The 26,222-nt window shown below is 40.2% G+C and overlaps 1 protein-coding gene across 2 annotated transcripts in view; it reads left to right on the top strand.

The window, feature by feature from the left end:
• The window catches only part of LOC137332895 (kelch-like protein 4), a 286,378-nt gene that overhangs the window by 203,132 nt on the left and 57,024 nt on the right, over positions 1-26,222 (top strand). The window lies entirely within an intron of this gene.

Raw genomic sequence — 26,222 nt, 5'->3', positions numbered from 1 at the left:
TGAGTTACAGACCCCCACCACCCTCTGGGTGAAAAAGTCTTTCCTCAGTTCCTCTCTAATCCTTCTACCTATCACTTTAAATCTATGCCCCTTGGTTATTGACCACTCTGCTAAGAGAAATAGGTTCTTCCTATCCACTCTATCTAGGTCCCTCATAATTTTGTACACCTCAATTAAATCACCCCTCAACCTCCATCTTCAGCTGCTTCATCAATGACCTTCCCTCCATCATAAGGTCAGAAATGGGGATGTTCACTGATGATTGCAGTGTTCAGTTCCATTCGCAACACCTCAGATAATGAAGCAGTCCATGCCCGATAAGTGGCAAGTAACATTCGCGCTAGACAAGTGCCAGGCAATGACTGCCTCCAACAAGAGAGAGTCTAACCACCTCCCCTTGACATTCAATGGCATTATCATCGCCGAAACACCCACCATCAACATGCTGGGGGTCACCATTGACCAGAAACTTAACTGGACCAGCCATATAAATACTGTGGCTACAAAAGAAGGTCAGAGGCTGGGTATTCTGAGGCAAGTGACTCACCTCCTGACTCCCCAAAGCCTTTCCACCATCTACAAGGCACAAGTCAGGAGAATGATGGAATATTGCCCACTTTCTTGGATGAGTGCAGCTCCAACAACACTCAAGAAGCTCAACAGCATCCAGGACAAAGCAGCCCGCTTGATTGGCACTCCATCGACCATCGGCGCACAGTGGCTGCAGTGTGTACCATCCACAGGATGCACTGTAGCAACTCGCCAAGACTTCTTCGACAGCACCTCCCAAACCCATGACCTCTACCACCTAGAAGGACAAGAGCAGCAGGCACATGGGAACAACACCACCTGCACGTTCCCCTCCCAGTCACACATCATCCCGACTTGGAAATATATAGCCATTCCTTCATTGTCGCTGGGTCAAAATCCTGGAACTCCCTACCTAACAGCACTGTGGGAGAACCTTCACCACACGGACTGCAGCAGTTCAAGAAAGCGACTCACCACCACCTTTTCAATGGCAATTAGGGATGGGCAATAAATGCTGGCCTAGCCAGCGACGCCCACATCCCATGAACGAATAATAAAAAAAGAAAACAACTCCAGCCTATCCAATCTTTCCTCATAGCTAAAATTCTCCAGTCCTGGCAACATCCACGTAAATCTCCTCTGTACCCTCTCTAGTGCAATCACATTCTTCCTGTAATGTGGTGACCACAACTGTATGCAGTACTCAAGCTGTGGCCTAACCAATGTTTTATACAGTTCTAGCATAAACTCCCTGCTCTTATATTTTATGCCTTGGCTAATAAAGGAAAGTATCCCGTATGCCTTCTTAACCACCTTATCTACCTGTCCTGCTACCTTCAGGGATCTGTGGACATGCACTCCAAGGTACCTCACATCCTCTATAACTCTCAGTATCCTCCCATTTATTGTGTATTCCCTTGCCTTGTTTTCCCTCCCCAAATGCATTACCTCACACTTCTCCGGACTGAATTCCATTTGCCACTTTTCTGCCCACCTGACCAGTCCATTGATATCTTCCTGCAGTCTACAGCTTTCTTCCTCACTATCAACCACATGGCCAATTTTTGTATCATCTGCAACCTTCTTAATCATGCACCCTACATTTAAGTCCAAATCATTACTATGTACCACAAAAAGCAAGGGACCTAGTACTGAGTCCTGCTGGACCCCACTGGAAACAGCCTTCCAGTCACAAAAACACCCGTCGACCATTACCCCTTGCTTCCTTCCACTGAGCCAACTTTGGATCCAACTTGCCGCTTTCCCTTGGATCCCGTGGGCTTTTATTTTTTTGACCAGTCTGCCATGTGGGACCTTGTCAAAAACCTTGCTAAAATCCATGTACACTATATCAAACGCACTACCCTCATCGATCCTCCTTGTTACCTCCTCAAAAAATTCAATCAAGTTAGTCAGACACGACATTCCCTTAATAAATCCATGCTGACTGTCCTTAATTACGCCGTGCCTTTCTAAGTGATGGTTTATCCTGTCCCTCAGAATTGATTCCAATAATTTGCTCACCACCGAGGTTAGACTGACTGTCTTGTAATTACTCGGTCTATCCCTCTCTCCCTTTTTAAACAACAGTACGACATTAGCAGTCCTCCAATCCTCCGGCACCATGCCTGTGAGGATTGGAAAATGATGGTCAGCGCCTCCGCTATTTCCTCCCTTGCTTCTTTTAACAGCCTGGGATACATTTCATCCGGGCCTGGCGATTTATGTACTTTCAAAGATGCTAATCCTCTTAATACTTCACTATGTTTATTCCATTTAATATTTCATACTCCTCCTCCTTAACTACAATGTGTGCATCATTCCTCTCTTTCGTGAAGACAGATGCAAAGTATTCATTAAGAACCATACCAACATCATCCGCCTCCACTCACAGGTTACCTTTTTGGTCTCTGATGAGCTATGCTTTTTCCTTAGTTATCCTCTTGCTCTTAATGTATTTATAAAACATCTTTGGATTTTCCTTGATTTTACTTGCCAATACTTTTTCATGCCCTTTCTTTACTTTCCTAATTCCCTTTTTAATTTAGCCCTGCACTTTCTATACTCCACCAGTGTCTGCCTTATCTTACCCTGTATGCTCCTTGACATCCAAGGGGCAGTCTCACCCTTTTTCTTTGTGGGAACATGTTTGTTCTGAACCCCTTGAATCTCCCCCTTGAATGCCTCCCACTGCTCTGGCATGGCAGAGTGGACTGCTCAACTATTGTAGAACCCGCCCAATTTTCATCCCATTGAAATCAATGGAACGAAAATTAAGCAGGTTCTACAACAGGCAAGTGATCTGCTCCACCAGGTTACCACCCAGGCGACAAATTCGAAAATGACCCCCTTACTGTTTAGGATAATTCCTTTCAGTTTAAGCCTACATAACTCACTCCAAATGTAATCCCCTGAAAAATACGTGGCAGTATCATTCAGTGGTTTATTTTTGGATAAGTCACTGACGCTGCATTCATATTCCACAAATATTGGTGCAAAGTGATTTTGGATTCACCTCTATGCTGAAATTGATTGCAAATTGGGTGTCAAGTTCCCCGCTGACTCCAAAGGGAAGTGGTGACATTACCTTCTCCACGGAGTCTTACTTCATTTGGTTCCAGCGTCAGGTTGAGCTATTACCCTCCCCTTTCCATGTATCCTTTTATATATTTCCTTTGAAATAGTCACCCAATTTTCTTTTAAATTTGATATGGTTCCTATAGTTTTAATAATCCTTTGCGTGAAAACATTTCTTTTAACTTTTCCCTTCAGATTCAGGCTTCATTTACACTATAAAAGCAGCATCAGCACAAAGCCAAACCGTTTCAGTCATAGAGTGAATGCACCCTAAGTGCCACTGTGTAGCTTATAGATCTTTTTATCTGGGAACGGGCAGTAGAAATACACGTTCCATGTCGGTGTTTAGCAGTGATTACTTGTGCATAGAGGAAGTGAACTCAGTTGTTGGAACTGAAATTCTATACGTGAAATTACTATTATGTGAAATTAGGCTAGAGAAGCTGGGGTTGTTCTCCTTAGAGCAGAGAAGGTTAAGGGGAGATTTAATGGCGGTGTTCAAAATCATGAAGGGTTTTGATAGTGTAAATAAGAAGAGACTGTTTCCAGGGGCAGAAGGATCAGTAACCAGAGGACACAGATTTAAGGTAATTGGCAAAAGAACCAGAGGCAAGATGAGGAGAATTTTTTTACGTTGCGAGTCATTATGATCTGGAATGCACTGCCTGAAAGGGTAGTGGAAGCAGACTCAAGAATAACTTTCAAAAGGGAATTGGAAAATACTTTTAGGGAAAAAATTTGCAGGGTTATGGGGAAAGAACAGGGGAATGGGACGAGTTGAAAAGCTCTTTCAAAGAGTCGGCACAGGCACAATGGGCCAAATGGCCTTCTTCTGTGCTGTATCATTCTATAAATAACTGATATTCCCCAATATGAGTGCTTGCTACACTGAGTTTTATGCCTTTTGAAATAGCATTGGATATCAATTCAGAGGTAAATATAATAAGCTCAATATATAACCTTTAACCACTGGATAAATAATGAACATTGCGCTTATGGTAAGATTAATTTTTGAGTGGAAATATTTACTCAAGGATCAACGAGCTCCCCATGCGAAGAGAATGCTTTGTTCCCGATGGGGATGTTCCCAGTAAAGGAGCATTCCTGCTTCCTGGCTCCACGAAAATACAGAAAAATCTGAATAAATACTTAATGATGTTTTCCAATACTGGTTCCTGTGAAGGAACCTGTAAAAAATATTTGTTCTTATTTCATTTTTAAAAGCGAGCTGCTATCAACTTGATTAACTTTGCAGATAGGGTCAGTTTCTAAAGAAGCTTGTCTCACTTACATGGCATTTTCCGGTCTGAGAAGGTAATTTCTCAAAACACGTGATACAACTACTGAGGTACAATCTTATTCCAAGTATAATTGCTGTATAGTCTCATAAAACATAACATTTGCTTAACCATAACATATTTAAATAAATAATCTGGAGATGGAGGCAATCACTGGTACAATTATATTATTGCATGAATTTTAAATGTAAAATATTTTAAAATCGAGATCAACATATGCACTGTTTGGGCAGTGGATTACTAAAAATTGATCATTTGTGCAATAGCTAACATAACTCATTTCTGAATGTCCAGTATACTCGGCCATTGCCCTTATGGTTTTATTTCATTAGTACACTACTCCATCAGCATCTCAAATTATACACATTCAACGGGAGGTAAATTGGTTAACCTCCAAAAACAGGCACTGGGATCACAGTGTGCAATGAACCTGCGTCTGGTCGTTGAGATGCAGGCAACACGTAACATCCGTGCTGCCTGATGATTTCAGTGATTGCTGCGTGCAGCCAGCGCTTCCTGCGTTGTTGAGCAGATGCTCACCAGCAGGGGGCCCAGATAGCAGGAGTAGCTAGCACTATATAAAGGCGCATGTTAAAGGGGAGGTGCACTGTGGCTGCAAGGAAATGGTGGAAGTCAATGGTGAAGTGAATCTGTGCTGCCATATCGTGAAGCATGGTGATGATGGGAACTCTGGAATTTTTAATGAGCAACAACTTGGCTGCTCAAAGTTTGCAGGACTCTGATATTTTCAAAATATAAGATACGAATCTGAACGGAGATCAGAAATTGCACTCGTAAAACAGAGCTGCAGTTCCCGTCCTTATGTTTAAAAACTGTTGAATTCTTTCAAAACATTGAATAAAGGTTGCTCACAACTATGTCCTATATCCTCCAATCTGTAAGCTCGACCCCACCAATCTGCCGATCTAAGTTTGTCCTAGGCCTGTGAGAGAGCGTGCATCAAGGTTCTCTGATTATCCACTAGAGGCAGATAGAAGGAGGGGCATCCTATATCCACAGGGGAGCAAGAGGCCCTCCAGACATATGCTCCTGAGACAGTGGGAGGCAGTAGGGGATGAGGTCAATGCCAGGAACATAGCACCACGGACATGGATGCAGTTCAATGCTTTGCATGAGTGGTTAAAGTGCGTGAGTTCAACGGTCAAGTGGCGTCTCCTACCAACTGCACCACTAGCCGCATCCACTGTCTACGCACTGCAGCCCCCATCACCCACATACCAACAAACTCTTTCAATCAGTACTCAACTCTTCCAATCAGATGCTTCATCTCACCTTCACACATTATCACTGTTGCAAGCCGCACACCCATAACTCACAGGTCACACACACTGGCAGCTATTCAATCATGGCAGGACCATCACCCAAAAATCTTGCAGGACACTCACCGACACACTTCCCGCTTTCTTGCAGGAGAAGGTGGCGCATAACAGGAGGCAGCAAGTGGCAGTGGCTCCATGGAACATGAACCTGCTGTCCTCTCTCAGGATGACAGCATTCCTGTCCCACCCCTGCCACTCTGCTAGTGCCCTTACTGTTGCCTGTCAGCCAGCCAGCCCACTCCCTGTAGTGTATTGAAACTTTATTATAGGAACATAGGAAGATAGGAACAGGAGCAGGCCATTTAGCGCCTCGATCCTGTTCCGCCATTCAATGAGATCATGTTTGTGATCTGTTTCCTAACTCCATTTACTCGCCTTAGCCCCACATCCCTTAATATCTTTGGTTAACAAAAATCTATCAATCTCAGACTTAAAATTAACAATTGAGTTAGCATCAACTGCTGTTTGTGGAAGAGAGTTCCAAACTTCTACCATCCTTTGCGTGTAGAAGTGTTTCCTAACTTCGCTCCTGAAATTCCTGGCTCTAATTTTCAGGCTATGTCCCCTCGTCCTAGTAGCTAAGTAAAGGTATAAATGCATCAGCAGCCAGAGGCAATAATTCAGCACCTAACCTGTAACTCCTGCATGATGCCTTTAAATAGCACTGTTGGGGGATTCTCCATGCCGTTTAAGACCTGTTCAGCTGTGCGAGGTTAAGACACTGCGTTGGCTGGAGCATGGAGTTCCAATATAGCAGCAGACCTTGTAAATCAGCATTGCACACTGATTTCGGTCATAATCTCTCTACTCTACATGCTGCCAGTGTTCATTAGGTGTGCATGTGTAAACACCTTGACTAAGCACGTCACGCTGGAAGTGTGCGCACGCATCTCAATGCCATTTTTGGGTCTTAGGAGTCCGTGTAGCGCCTACACAACGGGCGCTACACCGTCCAATTTAGCCCTCTATTTGTTTCTCACTTGTATTTCTGTGATAACAGTTAAAAACACACTAGGATACAAGAAAATCTTATCTGTAAGACAAAAAAGTCTTTATTGGTTTAGTGTGAAACACCCTGGGACGTTTCATGTTCCACAATAATCCAATAAATTTACAGATTACACCAAACTGAGCATCATTGTTGGAATAAAAAGGTTATATAAAAACAGATGGGCAACTTGAGGCTGGTTCAAGACCCACACAAGGCCTGCACTCAGTGGTGGATTATTAAATACACCACACCACTACATTTGATGGGTGATTTAACAAAGAGACTTGTGAGCCTTTTATCTATATTAGAGTGCACTCAGTCTTTAATCCCTTGGGTAAAACATTAAGGCTGTTGAACAACAAAGTCTCTTAGCGCAAATGATTGCTGTTAACTTAGAGAAGAACAGTAGAGATGACAGTTACATCACATGACCACTGGTAATTTATCTTGATGTCTCTCCAGTCATTACCGTTTAAAGCTTATTAATTAGATTTAAGCTATAGCCTATCACCAGAAACAATTTCATGCAATATTTGTTGTGTGTGTAGGGGGGCGGGCGGGTGGTTGTGCTATTATGCAGGCTATGGATACATTATACAATATAGTAATATATCAACTTTTACAGCACATGAGAGCGAGAATGCATAACTGCCGTTAGTGTCAGTGAGTTACAGTGTTATTTTCCCCATAAATGAAGGGAAAATTGGCAGGTCGTTAAACATTGCTAGTATTCAATTCTTTGTGGAAGTATAGCAGTAGAAAAACAACATAAAAAATCAATTTTTAGTTTAATTCCATATTTTTACATTCAAAATAAAAATGAAAGTGGAATATAACACAAGCTTTAGATTGAAGTGGTTGTTGCATTAAAAGGTTTCTTCAGATGTTCTGCTATGATGTCAGCAAGGGTCCCAACTCTTTCTGTGTCAGGCCACAATTCCCTTTGTTTAGTTACCAAGGCCACAATGTTCTGGGTATAGTTGAATAAAACAAAAGAAGCAACCTGAGAGCTCATGCTTATATTTATTCATTTTCCCCAATAGTTCATGGCGAAGTCAGCCCAGGTCTCAAGGCTCCTAAAAGCTGCAGCAACAAACTCCGCACAATCTTCTTGCTGAATTATAAAAAAATAAGCTAAGTTTGAATTTAATCTTAAATTATACCTTGGTTTCTTCCTCAAGGCTGCCCAGTAGTTTGTGAATCAAACTTAGCCAGGGCACCCCGTCCAAAGATGGTCCCACCGTAGCTGCTATACCAACATTCATCGCCATGCCAGTAGGATCGACAGGAATGAAGGAGCTAAACAACCCATCAGCTCTTTCAGACAATAACAGGAGTTCTTTTGATTCCTCTATTAGCTAACTTAAGTGGGAATCTTTTCCTTCTGCCCTTAAAGCTTCTTCATAGGCAGCAATGAGCACAATAGGATGTCTCCAAATTGAGCTAACTGTATCAAGTTAGTCCTTCACATGTCATATACTTATTCTGAACTCAAGTTGCAAATAATTATATTGTAAAGCTTCCCATCTTCTCCATCATGTTAAATCCCCATCCCCCCTCCAAATAAAACAAAAGACTATTATCTATCATGGAAGAAGTGCAATGCAGTACCCCTCTATCACTTTACTGAAATTCACATTGCGACACAGTCAAAAATTCCATTTCATACATCTTATTGAAATATATTAAACTAAATTAACACTAATCCACTTCCATCTGATATGTGAAAATTTGGATGTTTTTCTGGAGATATTAAGCCAAGAGCAATTTTAAGCTATCAACTGTGAAATGCAGTGAGCTGGAATCGATCCAAATATAGTGATAGTTATATTTGAGTGATAATATCTCCATTTTCATAACAGCCCTGAAAGAAATTATTAATTGGGTCACTCATGTATGTTAAACCATATTTACCGTAATTTCTGCAAAAGGTACACCTATATTTTGCATGTTCTACTCCTTGAATATATGCTATTTCCTATATTTTTGTGCATTCCTTACCGGTTTTATTTTGTACCCCCGAATTCAAATAGTTAACGATAAACCATTCATTTCCCTGAGCAGTCAGCTCAATCTTACATAATGCCAATTTTGTTTTTTTTGGAATTCGAGCTTCAATATGCCTTAAACAGTAAACTTTCTGCATTATATCTTTTTCATGTGCCTTCAGCCAAATAAAATATTGCAAATTTAAAATTGACTTCAGTTAGCTGCATTCTTAAAAGAGTCGCTGTGTGATGATAAAAGACAATACATGATGAATACTGACCGGAGATATTTACATTTCTGTGGCCTCTGCTTGGTCCAGTTGGTTTCCTGGGGTGATGCTGCATGTATTCACAAAATAGTTATTTCAGAAATTCCCTCATTTTTTGAAATGTTAATGCACAAGAGTTTCCAGATTCCTATTGGCCAAAATCTGACTAACTAAGAGCAGGAAAACCTTTTTCATATGAAAGTCAGGTATTAAAAAAAACATTAGTGCTCACACTCTTTTCGACCTGAATGATCATCAGTTGCTACAGGTTGTTTGTCACAGCCTGCCCTGACTCAATAAAAGTTCTTCTGAAGCAGGCTCTGTGAGGTCTAGATTGCTGGGCTCAATAGATGAGAATGGACGCATGCTTTGTTATTCAGTCAACAAGATCCTGCTCTTTCTCTTCTTCCCACTACCATTCACTCCTTCTGAGCTGGACATCTTCCTCTGCCTTATTATCTGAACTCCCTGCAGTGGATATACCTGAGCTGATGCTTGCAAGTGTAATCATTTGTGAGATACTGAGCAGGCATGAACCACTCGGCTCTGACACATCTAGAGAGAGGAGAGAAACATATGTTACAACACTGTCATCATTATAACCCTAAAATAAAATCCACAGCAGAATGTGTCACATTATATTATGCTTCCCTGTATGCTTTGGTAACAGTGAGTGAGTAGGGTTAGAAGGATAGTACTAACCTTGAGCTCGGGGTAGGTCTCCAAATTTACCATCCTTTACTTCCTCTATGCCCTCTTAGCCAATCAGCTGGAGGGTAGCCTTCCTAAAGTCATTCAATAGCCACAAGTTATGGGACCTTCCTCCTGCTCAGGTTTACTCCCTCCTGTTATGTGCAGCCTTCTCCTGCAAACAGAGTTGCAAAAGTGAGCTGTTCTAATTTTCAGGGATGTCCACTGATACTCAAGCATCATCATGCAGCTCATAGTCGATATGATTACACGTGCATGTATGATGCAGCTACATTCAGATGGATGAATTCCTTTAAGGGTGTGACTGAAGGAACACTTACAGTTGTAAGTTTCTGGTTCAAAGCATACCTTGCTGCATAATCATGGAATCATACAATGGTTACAGCACAGACAGAGGCCATTCAGCCCATTGAGCCTGTACCGACTCTTTGTAAGAGGAATCCAGTTAGTCCCATTCCCCCGCTCTTTCTCAATAGAATGGCCATGCCTGTTATTCGAAGTACTGTAAGATATTATGAGAGAGAGGAGACACTGTGCTATAGATATTTTGGGATAGTTCCCAATTAGAGACATTAACCCATGCCCAGGTGTTGAAATTCTAACCCTAACCCGAATGCAGGCAGCACGTAACATTTGTGCTGCCTGCTGTTTTACATGATAGCCATGTGCTGCCAGCACTACCTGCGCGGTTGAGTGGCTGCTCACCAGCAGGGGGCCCACGTATCGTGAGTGGCTAGCACCACTTAAAGGCAGCCTGCACCTCTTAAAGGGGAGGTGCACTGTGGGTGCAGGAAGTAGTGGAAGTCAATGGTGAAGTGAATCTGTGCTGCAATATAGTGAAGCATGGTGATGATGGGAACTCTGGAATTTTTAAGGAGCAACAACTTGGCTGCTCAAAGCTTGCAGGACTCTGATATTTTCAAAATATAAGATACGGGTCTGAATGGAGATCAAGAAATCGCACTCGTAAAACAGATGCAGGTCCCGTCCTTATATTTAAAAACTGTTGAGCTCTTTCAAAACATTGAATAAAGATTCCTCACAACTACATCCCACATCCTCCAATCTGCCGATTTAAGTTTGTACCGGGCTTGCGAGACAGCGTGCACCAAGGTTCTCTGATGATGCACTAGAGGCCTTGGTGCAAGAGGTGACTAGAAGGAGGGGCATCCTATATCTGCAGGGAGTGGGGGAGGAATAAAAGGCCCTCCAGACATATGCTCAAGAGGCAGTGGGAGGCAATAAGGGACGAGGTCAATGCCAGGAACATTGCACCATGCACATGGATGCAGTGCAGGAAGAAATGCAATGGTTTGACGAGTGGTCAAGGTGAGTGAGGTCAACTGTCAAGTGGAAAATCCTACCAACTGCACCACTCGCCGCATCCACTGCTCCACACACTATACCCCCCATCACCCACCTACCAACAAACGCTTTCAATCAGTACTCAATTCTCCCAATCAGATGCTTCATCTCACCCTCACACTTTGCCACTGTTGCAAGCCGCAGACCCACAACTCACAGGTCACACACACTGGCACCTATTCAACCATGGCAGCCACATCACCCAAACATCATGCAGGACACTCACTGACACACATCCCGCTTTCTTGCAGGAGAAGGTGGTGCATAACAGGAGGCAGCAAGTGGCAGTGGCTCCATGGAACATGAACCTGCTGTTCTCTCTCAGGATGAGAGCATTCCTGTCCCACCCCTGCCACTCCGCCAGTGCCCTTGCTGTTGCCTGTCAGCTGGCCAGCCCACTCCCAGTGGAGTAGTGAAACTTTATTATCGTAATGTAGGAACATAGGAACAAAGGAACAGGAGTAGGCTATTTAGCCCCTCGAGCCTGTCCCGCCATTCAGTGAGATCATGGCTGATCTGTGACCTAACTCCATATAACTGCCGTAGCCCCATATCCCTTGATACCTTTGGATAACAAAAATCTATCAAGCTCAGAATTAAAATTATTAATTGAGCTAGCATCAACTGCCGTTCATGGAAGAGAGTTCCAAACTTCTATCATCCTTTGCGTGTAGAAATGTTTCCTAATCTCACTTCTGAAATTCCTGGCTCTAATTTTTAGGCCATGTCCCCTCGTCCTAGTATTCAAGTGCAGGCGACCTCCAAAAACAGGTACAAATGCATCAGCAGCCAGAAGCAATAATCCAGCAACAAATCTGTAACTCTTGCATGATGCCTTTAAATAGCACTGGTTGGGGCTCCTCTATGCTGTTTAAGGCCTGTTCAGCTGTGTGAGGTTAAGACCGTGCGTTGGCTGGAGCATGGAGTTCCAAGATCGCTTTGTCCCTTTAAATCAGCGTTGCACACTGATCTACTGCATAATCTCCCTACTTTACATGCTCCTGGCCTTCGTTATCAGCTCGTGAGCAAACGCCTTCACCAATATGGCGCCCTGCGCACGTCACACTGGAAGTGTGGCGCGCATCTCGGATGCCATTTTTGATGTTTAGGAGTCTGCGTAGTGCCTACCCAACGGGTGCTATGTGGCCCAATTTAGCCCCAATCATTCCTACCAGCAGCTCGCTGCCATTTTGATAATGAAGCTTATCGTGAAACTCCAGCTGTGCTCCAATCCAGTGGGTACTAAACTCCCAACACCCACCTCTCACCCAGTCTGTACTCAGACTGGATAATCAATCATTAAACTGCAAGTGTCTTCCCCAATATAAATTTCCAGTCTATCCTCATGTTCAATTCCCAAGTGTCCTTAGGGCATTGACTTCTTCCCTTATTACTGTCTTACTGTTATGGTATTAAAGATTTTTTTTGGCTTTATGTTTTGCATGTGCTGCTACATCCCATTCTAATTTTCTCTTTGTTCTCTGACCTACATATGTCATATGTTCCTATGTATACAAGTGCAAGTTTTGAATTAATGAAGGTTAACAAATCCTGAAATTTCCAAAAAAGTGATACATACATAAAGCCTTAAGAATGATAATCCGGTGTCTGCCACAATCAAAATTTGTTGATTAGTTTTGGTGACCTATTGAGAGCTTTTCTGCAGGGAAGCAAACAAGGCTTGTTGATAAATTTCAATGACTATTTTATCAAATAAAGCTTTGTTAACAAATTCTCAAATCTTGACAGCCATCACACAGTTTAAAAATGAAAACACTGTCATAGAAAAAACTCAGCAAAATTAGTCGACTCAAATCAAAGGATTTCATATTAACATGATCCACAGCCTTATTTATAGAATGATTTTGTAAAACAATAATTACAGCAATGAAATAAACCTCTTGCATTTATCTTACGATTTGCATGTTATTAAATAGTGGTCGATGATTTTATTAATATAAAATCCATTTTCAGCCAGAAGTCATAAAATGGGCTGAGAGGAAATGAAGACCATTTTGTATAAGACTTGAAAATTTTAAGGTTTAATATTACTCTCTTGATAATGTTTTATTCTCTTCATCAGTGGTGATCGTTCAACTAATAACATGTTCACGGAGCCAAGAAATTGTGTTCCATTATATGTTCTACACTTTAGTGCCCCTTCATTTATTTTCCTTTCTTCCCGTGTCAACCTGAGATTAGGAGTCCTTCAACATCTGAAGGGGTGCTACAGTAATGAACTAGTTTCAAAGAAAAGACACAGGAAGGAATTAGTAACTGGTTTAATTTCAAATTTTACATGGCTGATTTACAATGAATTCAAATGGTGACAATATTGTGATGGATGCTGCTCCTTTGCTCAGCATGTCCTTCAGGTCACATTCAGAAGCTACAGTCCATTAAACCCTGTCTTTGACTGAAAAATAATGCAAAACTTCCATTACATTTGGATAGAGATCACACAATTAAATAGTAAAGTTCGTTATGAGGCATTGTAGAGCCTGTCACTAAAAACTGACTGTGCTATCCAAATGTCAAAGGCTGGAATTATATATAGCAATGGAGGATATTTTTGTATTGGTTATGCTATGTTATGACAGACCATAACTAACGTAATACCATCTGCAAAACAAAGGGAAATGATATTGTGCATCAGAAAATCAGAAAAGGTTATTAAGATGGATATTAACTGGTCAGGTCTGACATGGTGTAAGCTTGTATTTTGTCTGAGTTTTTAGTACTCTTTCACCTGACATGCAACTGTGTAATTGTTCAATCCTTACATTCCAAAAGATACTAAAACAATCTTTCACTCATTTCAATAGATTCATTTTAATCTGCAGAATTCGACTCAGATCTCAGTTGGGTTCTCTGCTCAGCTCTTGTATTAGTACATGGATGTACAATTTATTCTGCCAACGTACTGAACACAGTCTAAACTATAGACTGACAAGTTACTGTGCTGGAAACACAGATGCTTTCATGAGCATCTCTTTCTCAAAATACTTACTGGTATAGGCTTCATCTGAAGCACTCAAAAGCAAAGAAATGACCACTTTATAAAATGTGGCTATTATAGGCTCAGATCACAGAGTGTATCCAATCCAAAAACACCCATCTGTAAGATACATATTTAAAAAAAAATATTCTATGTAAATACTGAAACTTGCAATGATTCACAGTTCTTTATAAAGGATTGTTAACAAGAAACAAGATGGATTTATAGAAAGCGAGAGATACATTCTTGTTATAGATGCTTCATTTTTCATTGGTGTCCTTATTGATTTATTGACGTGTATGTTTCTCTTCAATAATGAACAGTGGAGACCAGTTTACTTCATGAATTTTAAACAAATGCCTTTTCTTTAAACTAGGAATTCATTCTCACATTTCTTCTCTTACATTTTCCAGTGTAAACTTACATTTCAGTCTGTATTACAAAAATTATGACAATGGAATTAGGAGTGAGTACGATCATTCCATTGCCAACCAATATGATAATTCATCGCAGGGAAATTTACATAGGATAATAGATGGTTGGCAGTGAGTGAAAAGCTTCTAATTCAATCAAGTGGTTTTGAAAAAGTGAGGCTCAAGCGGTTTATGAAAATCGGCAGCAGAAGATTGAAATACTCCCTTCCAGACATTTATTATTCTCCACTGGTCGAACACCAGTGACTACAGATATAATTGTAGAAATTTCAGTTTGAAATCTCTTACCGCAGTGTAGTGGAGCGATGTAGGTACAGAATAATAAAGATGCCAGAAACTGCAGATATATGGCTCTATGTCATTTGCACTATAGTCATTCCAGTTTCTTTTTTCAAGCAGTGGACGACAACAACTTGCATTTATATAGCATCATTAATGTGGTAAAACGTCCCAAGGCGCTTCACAAGAGTAAAATTTGACACTGAGCCATATAAGGAGCTATTAGTACTGGTGGTCAAAGAGGTAGGTTTTCAGGAGTGTCTTAAAGGAGGAGAGAGAAGTAGAGAGGCTGAGAGGTTTAGGGAGGGAAGTCCAGAGCTCGGGGCCGAGGCAGCTGAAGGCATGGCCGTCAATGGAGGAGTGATTAAAATCGGGGTTGTGTAAAAGGCCAGAGTTAGAGCAGCGCAGAGATCTCGAAGGGTTGTATGGCTGGAGGAGGTCACAGAGATAGGGAAGGGCAAGGCCATTGAGGGATTTGAAAACAAGGATGAGAATTTTAAAATCGAGGCGTTGCCAGACCAGGAGCCAATGTAGGTCAGCGAGCACAGGGATGATGGGTGAATGGGACTTGGTGCAAGATAGGGCACAGGCAGCAGAGTTTTGGATGAACTTAAGTTTATGGAGGATGGAAGATGGGAGGTGGGCCAGGAGAGCATTGCAATAGTCAAGTCCAGAGGTAACAAGGCACGGATGAGGGTTTGAGCAGCTGAAAAGCTGACGCAGGGGCAGATTGGGCGATGTTACGGAGGTGGAAGTAGGCAGTCTTGGTGATGGGGCAGATATGTGGTCGGAAGCTCATCTCAGGGTCAAATAGACACCAAGTTTGCGAACGGTCTGGTTCAGCCTCAGACAGTGGCCAGGGATTAGGTTGGAGCTAGGGAACGCATAAAAACCCAATTGCTTCACTAATGTCCTTTACGGAAGGAAATCTGCTATCCTTACCCGGTCTAGTTTATATGTGATTCCAGTCCCACACCTTAACTGCCATATGAAGAGGCCTAGCAAGCCATTCAGTGGTATCAAACCACTATAATGCTGAGGTTCAAGAAGGCCCTCTAGTACCTTCTTATGGGCAACTAGGGATGGGCACTAAATGCCAGCCTTGCCAGTGATGCCCACATGCCGAGAATGAGTGAAACAAATGTATGCCAATGACACCCAGCAAATCATCTCTCCTACTCCCCTCAAACCCACGGTCACCTCTATGCAGGTAGATTGCTTGTTCGACATTAAATCATGATTGAGACAGGATTTCCTCAAAGTGAATACTGGGGAAAACAAAGCATTTGTTTCCAGTCCTGCCAAAAATGTTTGCACCCTTTTCATAAATTACATCTCCTCCAGGCTGCAAGCAACTTCATCATTCAGTTTCACCCAAAGCTGAGCTCCAAACCCCATATCCTACTCATTACTGTGCCCGCTTACCTCCACTTCTACAGCATTGCCCATCTCCACCCTTATTGTACACCTACTGCAACTGAAACTTATGCTTTTGTTACCTCTAGACACAATGCCGGGGATTTTCAATTGTTGGCTGCCTGTTTGGCTGCAGAGAAAATTCTGGTGGGGGCCTTGTATGCCTATTTGCCCACCTGAACAATTTTCCAGCAGGTCCTTTAAGTGGTCAATCAGCACTTCTGCCCAAAACAGGCGTAAGGGTTTAGGACCCCAATTGTAATTTTTATTGAGAAAAGGGTGGATGCTAGTCCAACTTTCTTCAGATGCTGGCCTAACCAGTGGTCTTTAAAGGGACAGCTGTATGTCATTCTGAAAATGTATGCTTTTCTTTCTTGCCCCTGCTGGCTCCACAAAAATCTTATGGCCCTCTGCTGACTTGTTTTCACCTCCCCCCAACCCCTTATGAAAAGGGTGCATAAATTACATCTCCCCCAGGCTGCAGGCAACCTCATCATTCTGTTTCACCCAAAGCTGAGCTCCAAAATCCATATATACTCATTGTTGTGCCCAGTTGACCCATCCTTTTTTCAGTATAAAAAGGTACCATATAAATGTAAATTGATGTTGGTGAAAGATTCAAAAGTGTTTTCTTTGGAGAATTGAAGAGCTGGAGTAGACATGACGTTCGCGTCTTCTACGCTGAGATTCATGGTGAATATAATTTGCAAACGATTTAACTTGTGAGTGCAGAACTGGAGGACATAGAAGCAAAATGCCTAAGTTTCAAGTTAAATTGGAGATTAGAATTTATCCCCACAAGGCATGTGGAACAGGCTCCCAGAAAAAAAAACAGTTGGTGCTTTGTTGATTAACTCTTTTGAAAAAGAGCTAGATATTTATCTTGTTAGGATTGGGCTTGAAGGTTATAAAGATAAGAATGGACAGTCAAGATCAAATACTCCATGGAACACAATGGTTCCTATGCTGATGGGACCATGGGATTGTTATCTATCGAAAGCAAGGTGCTAGGGATGAATAATGGGGGTTGTAAGGTTAATAAGTATTCTACAGTTTAGCTTGATTACCTTTGGGGCAGGGAGATATTTTACATATCTCTGCATCAGGAGAAGAAATACATTGGTCAGAGTCCACGATTGGTCAAATTGTTCATGGTCTGTGGAAGGAATTAGCTTGATGGGTCAGCTGGTCTTCACATCTATGTTTTCTTATATATTCTTAAAGCATTATGGAGCTTTGTCCAATGGGAATGCGCATGGGGAGTTCAGACACCGAGGTCACGGCACACTGCACACTTTTATTGTCCATTCAGTTTATGCTATGTTTTAACTCCTTTAAATAATACTAGGTTTAAACAAAATGTGACAACAAACCTGAGTTCGATCTGTCATATTTACATTCTGAACCAAATAATATTTCCAGAATGTTAAGCAGTAACCTAAAGGCATATTTTGAAACATAAATTGTAGATTTGAGTGTTTTTAAAAAAAAAAATTAGGACAATTCTGGAAATTGATGTATGAAATAATTATACCTAAAATCAATTGTAGTAACCAGGCTGCATAACAAATGTATTTGTATTTGTTCCGTGCCAGCACAATTGTCTTAAGATTTATAGTAGGCATATGTGCTATTTATGGAAAATATGATTGAATATTCCTCACAATATTTGACCTTGCATTCCATATATTAATCAACATTTTACGACTTTGTTGTGTGTCCTGGTCCATTAAGCCTTGATTTGTTAGTTAATCAAAGTGTCCCATAAAAAGTCCTTTTTCTTACAAATATGCAAATACAAAGTAAAACAAAAAGGTTTATTACATATTTCAAGACATTACCTATATCAAATTGTAATATTCATGCGATCTTAATTTTAGAAATCAGTGTCATCCCCTCCCTCTTCCTTAAAAGAATTATCTGCAGTAGCTCTTCAGCAGTATTCTACTTCCTATTTCTTTAACTGACCCGAGAGATTTCTTTCAGCACCCATGGGTTGATTCATGGCATGGTGTTCTGTCATAGCTGGCTGTTTTGAATTTAAACTTTGCACGCAATATGTGGATACTCATCATTATTAACCATTTGAAACAATTTTACTCAAGTGTGTCGATTGCATCAGTGCCAGAATAGTTTAAAACAGACTTTTTCCCCGTTAGATGTTGAGTCTCAGAAGTGAAATAAGCCAGGCAGTGTCTGCCAAGTCCCAGTGGACCCACGTCTGCAGCAAAAACCTACCCGCACTTTGTCACTCTCAGTTTTGACGGGCATAATGTTTGTAAGTGTGAATAATGGAAATATGACAGCGTGCCACAGGCTGGGGAATGGCAATGCATAGGTTTGTCACTACATTGTCATCTGGAACATCAGAGTATGACACTACTGCTGCAAATGAGGGATAGAAATTATTTTCTAATATATTAGTAATTTTTACTCAATGACTATCAAAATAAATAATACATTATGTGATTGAATTTATTAAGATTTTGAAAAGCAAAATGACACAAGCCAGTAAATGAAAATAACTGGCTGCATAACTGTAATAGAGACTCAGACTCATAGGCTTTTGTAGTACTTTCTGTATCATGAGTCCTTATTTTTATTTTAGCACACATCGACAGAGTGCACTCTATCTCAAGAAGCTCCAAACTTTATTCCAAGATGGCTCTGACTCACACTATGCTCTCCTGATGTATCTCTTTTCATCAATTATACCCTAATCTAGTGCTAGATATTCAGTTTTATATCATTATCAAAATACCACAGCAAAACATTACAAGTTTTCCTACCCAAATCTCAGTATTGCACAGTCTGTTGCCATAACAAAATAAGCAGATCAGTAATGGTGCTCTAAGCTTCAACCTGAAAAACATGACTGCTATAGCACCCTTCCTAATCGATTTGCATCGAGGGACAACATCTTCACTCATCCATTTATTAGCACTCTCCCTAATTCAACTGCAACAGTTTCTCTCGAGCACAATCCACTAGCCAGACTGCAAAGGACACTTGGATGATTGCCTGCAGGTGGAGAGAACCAAACATCTCTCCCTTCAGGGCTCCATAGTTTCTCAGGAGAGGCGTGTTAGCAGTAAAAAAGCCTTGATGTATTGTTACCTCAAGGCAGCGTTATTTTTTGTTTGCTTTTAAAATGAATTCAACATGCGTCTTATTTCCAATGTAATAATATGCAGAAGAAACCCTAGTGGACAGCAAATAATTCTTGCACTGACATTAAACACACAACCCTTCATGGTATTGAGGGCTGTTTTAATAACTACGGAGGCAGAGGTGGGGGAGTAGAACGGGTTGGAAATGTTATCCTGTTATGCCAATCGTTTCAATTTCCCCCTGTGCTGCAAAGTGTTCTACTAAGCTGATTCTCACGGAAAGAAATTTATATTTATTATACTTTAACTTATATATATTCCCCCTACTGTGGAGAAAGAAGTGCTAAAAATAGTTGCCAATTGGGACAGGCTGGAAAATTCAGCAGCAAATTAAAGTCCTTATGAAAATGTGAAAGATCCATGTATAATCTAATATATACTGGCAGCTCTGCTCTGCTAATTGCAACTGTGATTTAGAAATAGAAGCTGCTAATTATTCTGAGTTTACAAAAAAAATGAAAAGCAAATAGGTACTGCGTGTTTATAATTGTTATCACTTCCCCCCCCAAGCTTTTACAATGTACAGTATAGCACTTAAGATTCAGAAGAGTGTCAACATCAGTTTGGATGATTGGCAGTTTTTGGAATATTCCCCGTCAATATGCAGTAAGTAATTTGAAGCTGCAATAGCTTCGGGAAACTATCAAGCTGTCTTTTCTCCTCACTTGCACCATTTTATGAGATTCTAATATTCTTGGGAGAAAAGAAGCATACTTAGGCTCCAACTAGTCTGATTATGTCATCCTAAATCCATATCTCTATTAGTTGTCATCCCTGGCCTGTGAGTACAAGGAATCCTGCAGGAATTAGCAGAGGTGCTCTGGACTACATATGAAACAAAGTCCATAGGTCTTCCAGATACAATATAATACAGCAGTCTGTCACTGATGACAGATGATGCACAGGTTCAAACTGTTTGTATGAACAATATAGTTGGTTACATATACTGAAGGTTTAACCAAATGCAGAGTAGATTAATCAGTTACAACAACTTGCATTTATATAGCACCTTTATCATAGTATCATATACAGCACAGAAGGAAGCCATTCGGCCTATCATGCCTGCGCTGTCTCTTTGGTCGAGCTATCCAATTTATTGTAGTAAAACGTCCCAATGACACTGAGCCTATGTAAATTGATCTAATCATTAGTTACCCTTTACACAAAATGCTTAGCACAGACCAACGCAAGACATAAGCAGGCAGAAATGGGTTTGACTATTAACCTGTTTATTTCTTATAGGCTGGAGAGAAGTTATGTGGTGCAAGTCAAGCAGTAAGAAGGATAGCATAAATTGCACGTTAATAAAAGAATGATGATGCACTCGTGGTCAAAGGTTGCAGAATGACATAGATCTCAATATTAAATTCAAAGAACATCCATAAGATGGTCAGAGGAATAAACACAATTCTTCTGTATAATTTACTTTCTCACTGTGGCAGTGAGCGATATGGTCATACATTATTTATCAACACTTCAAATAGCTGCAGTAAGAACTTCCCAAGTTTGTTACCACAATGTTTGTTCAAATAAGATGATATATTTCTTTTTAAAAATCGGACAGATATTGTACAAGTGATTTAATGCAATCGTTTCACCATCTTGCTGGTTTAAACGCAATTGACAAATGGAAGCTTTTGCAGAATTAGTATGAGTTTTCAGCCCCAACATTGATTCGATATAAATGGGGGAAAAGTGCAAAGACTGTTTCACGCAGCCTGAGGCTGCCAGGACTTTTGTTGAGAGAACATTTGCAGTAATTTTAGTGAATTTAAATTTGCAGACATTTTAAATGCATAAAGATGTATTTACACTGTGAAAATGTCCCGATTGTAGAATTAACTAATGCACCAAAAACATATCACAGCACCAACTTCCAAACTTAGCTTCGAGTTTGCTATTAATTAATTATTTTTAAATTAATTTTACGACAGTTTGTACAGAACTATCGTTGCTTTATACTTTGACTGTGATATATGAATAACCTCATTCAGCTACATATAGATTGCATTATTGATTGAGTGAAAGGGGAATCATAGAGCAAATCTCAAAAAATTATATCAGTGAAAGATTTAATGGACAATGTTACAACTTTTACTTTTTTCCCACCACTGGTTTCAGCTTCACAGAAAAAGTGACTCAACCCTGGAGCAAGTAGGATCGTCCCAAATTGGCTGTGTTACCTCCCCCCACACCCAGTACAAAGATGTTAGAAACATAGAAACATAGAAAATAGGAGCAGGAGTAGGCCATTGGCCCTTCGAGCCTGCTCTGTCATTCAATATGATCATGGCTGATCCTTTATCTCAATACCATATTCCTGCTCTCTCCCCATACCCCTTGATGCCTTTTGTGGCTAGAAATCTATCTAGCTCCTTCTTAAATATATTCAGTGACTTGGCCTCCACAGCCTTCTGTGGTAGAGAATTTCACAGGTTCACCACCCTCTGAGTGAAGAAATTTCTCTTCATCTCAGTCCTAACTGTCCTACCCCGTATCCTGAGACTGTGACCCCTCGTTCTGGACCCCCCAGCTAGGGGAAAACATCCTCCCTGCATCCAGTCTGTCTAGCCCTGTCAGAATTTTATATGTTTCAATGAGATCCCCTCTCATTCTTCTAAACTCGAGTGAATACAGGTTACAATTAAACCATCAATGTACCCTTCTGTAAATGCCCTGTTGAGAATATGCACTAGTGCTATAGTGTGAAATCCACTGTATAACTTTTTTGTTTTGCATGATAGAAGTCTTTGAAAATGTTAAATTAAAACAAATTGGGCCGGAACTTGCTGGAGTGGGGTATCTCACGGCATGCCCCGTTAGTTAGACTTTTTCCTGCACCCTTCAGCTCAAAAATGTTTTGGACCCTAACTTGCTGGAAGTGCGAGCTGATAACAGCACGGTGAGGGCAAGGGGCCACCTGGGACCTTAGTGAACGGCGGGACCAACAGTGTATCTCCTTAATCAATGAGATTTAAGGATTGAGAAATAAACAGAGGAAGGACTGAGAAGGAGGGTGAATTAGAATCAAATCAGGTACAGAAAGAGAAATAAAGCAAGGGAAAGAAAGATTGGATTAAGAGTGAGAGAGAAAAAAAGAGACAAAGGAAAATAAGAAAAAAATTAAAAATCTGACATTTTTAAAATCTCCAACAGCAATTCACCACCTGAAGGAATGAGAACAGTTTAAATTGTTCACTTTCTAGGCCAGAGGGGTTGATTGGCAGTCATTAACAATTATCACATCATTAAAAGGGTACTTCCGCTGATAATTACTAGACTTAACTTTCTGTGGTGAGTTTAATGGACAATTAATGTACAAATCCAGCAAGTTCTTAAAAATAACAGGGAGGCTGAGGGCGAAATGCTGTTTGTGCGAAGCGATGTAAATCGACCAACAAATCCTGGAGATTCGCAACTCATGGCGCATCTCTTAATCCTCTGAACTTGCTGGCTGATTTGCATATTAATAACGACATGTGTCATTCACACGCCGTTATTTTTTCAGCAAGCTCCAGCCCAATGTTTATAGCTGGTTAAATGCTTGCCAGTTTTTCCGTTTCAATTTGTCATCTGTTTGCTTGTAATGTTTAATTTTCTGAAATAAAATGTGTTGAGTGTATGTGTGTGTGTGTGTGTGTGTGTGTGTGTGGAGGTGGTGTAGTACACCATTCACCTTTAAAGATGTAACATTGATTGCTGCTATTCAGTTGCAGATTTATTGAATTTATTTTTTCAGCTTCAACATTGATTAAGAAAATAACCTGAGGTCACAACAGATCATGTAGGATTCGGATAATTGAAGGTTCGGTTAGATTTGGATGGCAAGAAATAAATGATTGCAGTCTCACTATTCTCATATTGTGTAACCTCCTATTGTTTGCTTTCATTTATAAAAACAACACAAAGTGCTGACAACTTAAATGACTCTAGAATTTCCGTCTTATGCTACAATGAGAATTTCCAACTTTGGGTAACCATGACAAATTAACTGTTGAAAATGGTTACAGGATGTAAGCATAAAATAGAAACACAGAATCCCTATAAATTAACTTGACAATACAGTTGAATTGTGATAAACACATAACTACTTTGCCAAGATATTTTATGCTGTGATCAGGAGTTCTAGTAACTATAAATATTTCTCCAGTGCCTCTCGATGAAGGTTTGCAATGCACTTATCATTTTGAGCATGGGAAGCAATGAACATGTTAATTAGAGTGGATGTTGTACATGAATCACGCATTGTACACAATTGGAGTGAATGGCATTTCAATTAGTACACTATAATTCTATGGTTAGACCAGAATTATGTATAAATGTAATACTTCAATGCTCATTCTGAAGTCCTTTTTAAAAACTAGTGGATTTCTGTGATGTTGTTTATGGTAAGTCAGAAGATATTGTAGAAGTTTAAGAAAGATGTGATGAAAACCAATGAAATAAGTGGTTAATAATTGAGTGTTCTTTGGTTCCTGGGAAATATGGGACATTTGGGATTATTGTGTTATGGACACTTTGCATGTGAGATGGATGCATCTCATAAACTTTATATTATTATCTATATTTTGGACTAAAATACTGAATGAACTGAACACCAATTTTCTGAACAAGAATCATTGGGCATTATATAGAGGCAGATGTTATGTATAAATCAGGTGCTTTTTAAAAAATTCGTTTATGGGATGTGGGCGTCGCTGGCAAGGCCAGCATTTATTGCCCATCCCCAATTGCCCTTGAGAAGGTGGTGGTGAGCCGCCTTCTTGAACCACTGCAGTCTATACTTTTTTTAGCGAGATTTTACAACAGAGTGGCTTGCTAGGCCATTTCAGAGGGCAATTAAGAATCAACCACATTGCTGTGGGTCTGGAGTCACATGTAGGCCAGACCGGGTAAGGACGGCAGGTTTCCTTCCCTAAAGGACATTAGTGAACCAGATGGGTTTTTACGACAATCCGGTAGTTTCATGGCCACCATTACTGATACTAGTATTTTAATTCCAGATTTTATTTAATTAATTGAATTTAAATTCCCCAGCTGCCGTGGCGAGATTTGAACTCATGACTCCGGATTATTAGTCCAGGCCTCTGGATTACTAGTCCAGTAACATAACCACCATACAATTGGAGTGAATAGGATCCTAACTTCCATTTCAGGCTTTATCTTTTTATAGTAAATGCCCCTTCCCCTAATAGATGAAGTTATTGACTATAGAATGTGTTTTAGACAAGTTTTCAGAATATGGCAGAAAATCACTACACTGGACCTTCTCTAGGGTTTAATTTTCAACCAAATTTATTAAAAAGTAATAGAATAAGCAAATAATAGCAGTAATATAGCATATTTTAGTAATTATTAAGCTTAGCTAACTCTATGCAATAGAAAATAATAAATAGTTCAGAATTGATATGCAAAACTGTGCATGCTGTAATTAATTTTAATAAATATAACCGTCTTTTTTCTGATCAACCACAAATGTTACCTGGCTTAACTAATTCTCCTTGGAGGTTCCAGACAGACTCAATGATTTGAAAAATGCAGGCTGATAAATACCTTTGAAAGAGTTACTGGGACCATGATAAGTTTAAATAATTCTCTGTTGAATTAAAAAGGCCAATCAAACACATGTTTGAACAAAGCATGTGGAATGTTTGTATTTAAATTGAACAACTTGACTCTTGCCAAGCCCCCAATTCTTCAGAATAATTCTCACAAAAAATGTAACAAAATAAGCTGAAACATTCTTCAGTGATTACCAAGTTAAGTCTTAGACTGAAATGCTTCATTTTTGTTACGTTGGGTACCTGCTAATTGCACAAGTAACTTCTTTTAAACAAATATTAGAAAATGTATCTGAGAGACTTGGTACTTTTTGCTGTTTCTTACAACAGTACTATGAACTTTGAAATATAGAAACATAGGAACAGGAGTAGGCCAGTAGTTCAGCACCTCGAACCTGTTCCGCCATTCAGTTAGATCATGGCTGATCCATTTACCCGCCTTTGCTCGATATCACTTGATATCCTAACTTAACAAAAATCTATCGATCTCAGTGTTAACATTTTCAATTGACCCAGCATCCACAGCCTTTTGGAGGAGCGAGTTCCAGGTTTTCACTTCCCTTTGCGTGGAAAAGTGCTTCCTGAACTTCACGTCTAAAAGGCCTAGCTTTAATTTTAAAATCATGCCCTCTTGTTCTGGATTCCCCCACCGAGGAAATAGTTTCTCTGTATCTACCCTATTGAATCTCTATCATTTAGAACACCTTGATTAGATAACCTCTCAACCTTTTAAACATAAAGGAATACAAGCCAAGTTTATACAACCTGTCTTCATAATTTAACCCTTTAAGCCCAGAAGGTTATCAATGTTCTCACGTGTTCCCTCATTGGTCTTTGTGTGATCAATGGAACTCAGCTCTTAACATCATACAAGCTTAATGCTTGCTCACTTCCTTAATTATATATTTTTAAAATTATTAATTCCAGATCAGCTGCAGGAAATACAAACTATTTGTAAAGTAGGCACAATCTAAAGAGGTAGAGAATATAGCATGCCATCTGGATCAGCTAATTTCAAGTGAAGGATGAGCTCTTGGTATTTTACTAATGCTGTAACATTAATGAAGTATCCAGAGCCAAGCAATCACTTGTTTTTCTCAAATATAACTGCATAACTTTTTTCATGATAGTTCTACTTTTTAATTTTAAGAAATTAACTTCTGCAGACTTAGAGTAAAACAGTAAGACTTAAAGGAACTGGCAAATCCTGGACTTCATCAGTTCTACTTAAGTACTGATCAGCAGCTTAACCAACTTTGTGTTGTTCTATCCAAGAGAGTTCCAAAGTACTATG

Source organism: Heptranchias perlo, chromosome 15 (assembly GCF_035084215.1).
Source record: "Heptranchias perlo isolate sHepPer1 chromosome 15, sHepPer1.hap1, whole genome shotgun sequence".
Classification (NCBI taxonomy): Eukaryota; Metazoa; Chordata; class Chondrichthyes; order Hexanchiformes; family Hexanchidae; genus Heptranchias; species Heptranchias perlo.
The sequence above is the reverse complement of the archived record's forward strand: the minus strand, read 5'-3'. Positions and strand labels throughout refer to the sequence as shown.